Below are 6260 nucleotides of genomic sequence, written 5' to 3'. Positions count from 1 at the left end.
GACAAAGCCTGCAGGAGGAGAACGCTAAGATCTGGCAATACCTCAAGGAGGCCGCAACACCACAGCAAACAGGCATGGTTGTGGGCAGATCAGCAGCCCCGGAGGCGCTCCCCGACAGGCAACACGAACCCGCCGCAGCTTCACTAGGAGCAAGAGGTGTGACATCCGGGGGACCAGCAACCACCGGCGACGAGGACCTACTGGAGCAGAAAATCCAGCGATTTTTAGATAAGAGGGCGCTTGGGGGAGTGATGGGGGGAAGCATCACCTCCATCAAAACTCCGCTGGTACAAAGAATCATTGAAATGAGGTTCCCTCGTGACTGGAAAGCCCCGCGTTTGTCCCAGTACTCAGGAACCAAAGACCCGAATGATCACGTGGCCCCTTTTATGAGCACCATCAACCTCTACTCTAAGGACGAGGACATCATGTTCAAGGTTTTTCCTACCACACTTTTCGTGAGTGCGCAGGAGTGGTATCGAGGACTGGATCCCGAGTCCATCGATTCCTTCGACCTCTTAAAAGACCTTTTTCTCTCTAGGTTCGCCGCGGCAGCAAAAGTAAGGACGATCAGCTCAGACTTCAATGGGCTCAAACGACGGATGACCGAGCCGCTGCAAAATTTCCTCTCCAGGTTCCATCACATGGCCTCTCAGGTCAAAGGCCTCAATCTGGAGGTGGCCCATGATGCCCTCGCAAAGGGCACCTCGTGTGAGCCCCTTAAACAAAAGTGCTTCAGAAATATGCCCCGATCCTTCGAAGAGCTCATGACCATGGCACAGACCTTCGTCCGGTACGATGACTGTGATCGACCTGCAGGGTACGATGAATCGGAAAAAGACAAAGCCAAAGGAGACTCGCGGAGAGAAGAGAAAGGCAAGCTGACCGGGGAGGCCCGAGACGCAGGACGGGCCCGTAGGGAGGCCCCTTTACCTTTCCTCGCATGTAGAGTCGATGAACTCAGAGCGCAGAGGTGACCGGTCTTAAGGAAAGGAGGTGCACTATGTCACTCAGAACCCAGCTCAGCGATACGCACACTTGACCCCGCCGGCGGACAAAGGGAAGACCCGCATCGAAAAGGAATACTGTAAATACCACAAATCTTCCGGACACTCCATGGAGAACTGTTATCAACTACAGAAGGAAGTCGAACGAATCACACAGTAAGGTGCCCCGCCAAGACCCATTAGGCAAAGAGAGCAAAGCCTGAAGCAGCGCGATGCTGGCCGAGCGAAGGAACCAAAGAGACCAAGGTTCCACGGGGAAATTCATATCATAAGAGAGGGAGCATCGGTGCTCTGCCCCCGTCCGGAGACCTCCTGGAAGAGAAAAATAGCCGATCAGACCCTGACACTATAGCCACCACTCCAAACCAGCCACTCAGAGGCCCTCATGGTGACTGCCAACATCGCCAGCTTTAAGGTGCCCCGGGTGCTAGTTGACACGGGGAGCTCGGTAAATTTGCTGACCTGGACAGCGCTGCGCGCTATGAAAAATAGCCACACTGCTTTACGCGCGGGAACCTTTCTCCTGGTAGGGTTGTCGGAGATAGAAGTCCCCGTCAAAAGGATCATATCTCTCCCTATGATCCTCGGTGAAGGCGGTGAAGAGACAGAAAGCACCGCCGAATGGGTAGTGGTGGACATCCCCTTAGCCTACAACGCTATCATCGGAAGACCCCTGCTGGCTAGCCTCAAAGTTGTGATTGACATCTCCGACCTATGCCTGACCCTACCGCATTAAAGCGGCAAGATCACCATCCAGGGAGACCGCATCTTGGCCAAGAAACTGCAATGGGAGGCAACTCAACCTCGGACGACACTCTATCTTGAGGACGGTCTAATGGATATGAGAGGGTACAATCCCACGCCGATTGAGCCGATCGAAGACTGCCTGGTTGGGGAGAGCAAGACACTAAAGATCGAGACTAAGCTACAGCCTCAGCTGGCCGATGAAATAAAGGCCATTCTCACCAAACACTCAGACGTGTTCGCTTGGTGCACCGAAGATATCACAGGCGTTTCACCCGAGCGGGCAACCCACAAGTTGAATATCGATCCTTCTGTCGAGCCTTTAAAATAGAAGAAGCGGGTACAAGCAAGGGACAAACAGGCAGCGGTCAAGGCAGAGATCGAGAAGCTTTTGGCTGTTAAATTTATTCGCGAGGTTCACTATTCGGATTGGCTTTCTAATGTTTTACTTGTAAAGAAATCCAGTGGAAAGTACCGCATGTGTGTAGACTTTACCGACGTTAATAAAGCATGTCCCAAAGATTCTTACCCACTGCCTAACATAGATCAACTTCTCGATCAAACAGCAGGACGTAAAATCCTATCCCAGTTTGATGCCATAGCCGGTTTTCAGTAAATACCCCTGGACCCAGCCGATGCTGAGAAAACCTCCTTCATAACGCATGAAGGCACATATTGCTACAACGTAATGCCTTTCGGCCTAAAGAACGCAAGAGCCACATATCAGCGGCTGATAGACAAGATGTTTTCTCACCTCATCGGCAAAACGGTACAAGTATACATCGACGACATGGTCGTCTTGAGCACTAATGAAAGCGATCACCCGCGTGACCTGGCAGAGGTGTTTAAAATTTTTCAGGATTATAACCTCAAGCTCAACCCGGAGAAATGCTTCTTTGGAATTCGTAGTGGCAAGTTTCTTGGCTGTGTGGTTTCGGAAAAGGGTATTGAGCCAAATCCCGCAAAAATCAAGGCAATCTTAGAAATGAAGGCACCACATAATCTACAGGGCGTTCAAAGACTTAACGGGAGGGTCATCGCCTTGGGGCGGTTTATCTCCTGCTCGGCACAGCGTTGCCTTCCTTTTTACAAAGCAATAAAAAAAGGAGCATCCCTTTAAATGGTCTACGGACTATCAGGCGGCGTTTAATGCCATTAAGACTTTCCTCGCCACGCCACCCCTATTATCAGTGCCAACACAAGGGCGAGACATCCAGCTGTACTTCACCATAGTCGATGAAACCGTGGCAGTGGTTCTTACTCAAGTCGAAGGTATGGAGCTCTATCCGATATACTTCTTAAGCAAGGTGCTCAAGGGGGCAGAGATCCGATACTCTGAGGTTGAGAAGACTCTTTTCACCATTACACAAGTGTCCGAACGCCTACGGCCATATTTCCAAGCGCATACGGTTGTCGTCAAGACCAATTACCCTCTCAAGAAGGCAGTCTAGAAACCCGAGGTCTCCGGTCGCATTACCAACTGGTCGGTCCGACTATCGCAGTTTGATGTACGCTTTGAGCCCCGCACTATGATCAAAGCTCAAGTACTCTCCGATTTCCTTGTTGAATTCACCGGGTCATCAACCGACGACCTCTCCCAGGATAAAGCTAATAACAACGACCAGTGGACTATGACTGTGGATGGGTCTTGTGGCCCGGGATGGGCAGGCGCGGGCATCGCCATTCAGGGACCTAACGACCTCCACTTACGATACGCCGTCCGACTTGATTTTCCAACCACAAACAACCAAACAGAGTATGAGGCCCTGATCGCGGCCCTCCGACTAGCCAAGACAATAGTAACAGGGCACCTGACGATGTACTCAGACTCCAAACTCGTCGTCAGCCACGTCAGTGGCACTTACAAAGCAAAAGACCCAACAATGTGTCGATACTTGGAGCTTGCCAAGTCCCTGCTCGAGGATCTCAAAAGCAAGGGAGTTACTTTCACCCTAAAACTCATGCCGCGAGAATAAAATGAAGAAGCAGATGGCATCACCGCCCTCGCAGCAGGTGAACGGTCTAGTGATCCGCATACCCTTATAGGAACCGCCGCTGCCCCAGCAAATCACCATGCAATGCTCTTTACATATCGACACGGCCGACGCAGCAGCAAACAGGTGGAGGAGTCCAATAATCAGATACCTAGAAGATGGAGCCCTGCCGGAAGATAGGACTCAAGCATCTCTCGTGGTTCGACAATCCTGGCGGTACGCAATGCATGACGGCATCCTGTATCAGAAATCATCTAGCCAGCCTTGGCTGCGTTGCATTTTCGAGGAGAAGGGAGATCATTGTCTAAAGGAGATACACCAGGGAGTCTGCAGCTCGCATCAGGGTGCTCGGTCCATTGCAAAGAAGGTCAAGCTTCAAAGACTTTACTGGCAGACCATGGACTCGGATGCGGTCCAAATAGTGCGCAGGTGCCAGGCATGTCAAATGCACGCAAATACCCATCATGCGCCGGTGGATCTCTTTAGAGGCATCATCACACCCTGGCCTTTCGCCGTATGGGGGGGTGATCTGCTCGGCCCTTTTCCGTTAGCTTTAGCACAGAAGTGATTCGTTGTAGTCGCAGTCGATCACTTCACAAAATGGATTGAGGCAGAAGCCATCGCGAAAATAACCACCGACAACGTCATAAGCTTCCTGAAATGAACAATAATATACCGCTTCGGAGTCCCTCATTCTTTCATCACAGATAACGAGCGACAGTTTGATTACAGTCAGTTCCGCGACTTCTGCTCCGAATGGGGCATTAGGGGACGCTACACATCGGTTGCACACCCTCAGAGTAACGGGCTCACTGAAGTTAGCAACCGAACGATTCTGTGAGGAATCAAAGCGCGCCTTTTTTACAAAAGGCAAGCATGGCCCGACCACATCCCAGCAGTGCTATGGTCGTATCGCATAACCCCACACTTCGGCACGGGACGAACTCCTTTCTTCCTAACCTATGGAGCGGAAGTAATGGCACCCTCCGAAGTCATCCTTCGATCTCCTCGCCAAATCACTTACGATCAGGCCAGTAATGATGAGGAGCTTACCGAGGCCAGTGAGCGATTGGAGGAGGAGCGCCTTAATGCCCTGCTCCACATTACGGCTTATAAGCAAAGTTTGGCACGATATCACAACAAACGAGTATGACCCCACACATTTCAAGTAGGGGACCTCGTACTCCGAGACGCAGGCGCCGCTCAATCTCCCCTCTCCAAAGGAAAGCTAGGACAGGCATGGGAGGGGCCTTACATAGTTGACATGGTCCTACACAACGGGGCCTACAAAATCGCCTCCTTAGACGGGTTGGTCTTCGACAATAGTTGGAACATCCAAACATTGAAGAAATATTATCAATAGCTCATGTAACCTATCAATGACAAATAAAATCACGTGTTTACTAAATCAAGTGTTATTCAAAGGCTTCTCGAGCTTCTCGAATGCCTCTTCACAATCGCATAAACAACCCCATGTTGTCACTGATTAATCAGAACGCGAGTTACCCGACGAGGTCCTTGCCCAATAACACTAAGTGTTATTCAAAGACTTCTCGAGCTTCTCGAACGCCTCTTCGCAATCGCGTGAACAACCCCATGTTATCACTTATTAATCAGAACGCGAGTTACCCGATGAGGTCCTCGCCCAATAACACTAAGTGTTATTCAAAGGCTTCTTGAGCATCTCGAACTCCTCTTCGCAATCGCGTAAACAACCCCATGTTGTCACCGATTGATCAGAACGCGAGTTGCCCGACGAGGTCCTCGCCCAATAACACTAAGTGTTATTCAAGGGCTTCTCGAGCTTCTCGAACGCCTCTTCCCAATCACATAAACAACCCCATATTGTCACCGATTGATCAGAACGCGAGTTGCCCGATGAGGTCCTCGCCCAATAACACTAAGTGTTATTCAAGGGCTTCTCGAGCTTCTCGAACGCCTCTTCGCAATCGCATAAACAACCCCATGTTGTCACCGATTGATCAGTACGTGAGTTATCCGACGAGGACCTCGCCCAATAACACTAAGTGTTATTCAAAGGCTTCTCGAGCTTCTCGAACGCCTCTTCGCAATCGCGTAAACAACCCCATGTTGTCACCGATTGATCAAAACACGAGTTACCCGATGAGGTCCTCGCTCAATAACACCAGATGTTATTTAAAGGCCCCTCGAATAACCCGAACACCTAAAAACAAACACCTCGATGGTGTAACCCGTTAGCCAGAATACAAATTTCGAAGACTGGGAAAAGCATCATAAAGTTCATTGACAGAGGAATATGTTACACATACATCACAAGCTTATATGGAATACAGAAATCTAAATACATCAACAGAAAATCGAACATCCACTAGGTCAACACATTGACACGATCAGGGTTAGGGATAGCCTCATCATCCATCAAGTCTTGATGCACTGCTCGCCAATCCACACACTCATCAGTATTATGTCCATTCTGCCTATGATACAAGCATGCCTTACCAACATGAGTCACGCGGTGATTTGGATTTGTCGG

The sequence above is a fragment of the Euphorbia lathyris genome, chromosome 10 (genome assembly GCF_963576675.1).
Source record: "Euphorbia lathyris chromosome 10, ddEupLath1.1, whole genome shotgun sequence".
Lineage (NCBI taxonomy): Eukaryota > Viridiplantae > Streptophyta > Magnoliopsida > Malpighiales > Euphorbiaceae > Euphorbia > Euphorbia lathyris.
This window is presented reverse-complemented; position numbering follows the sequence as displayed.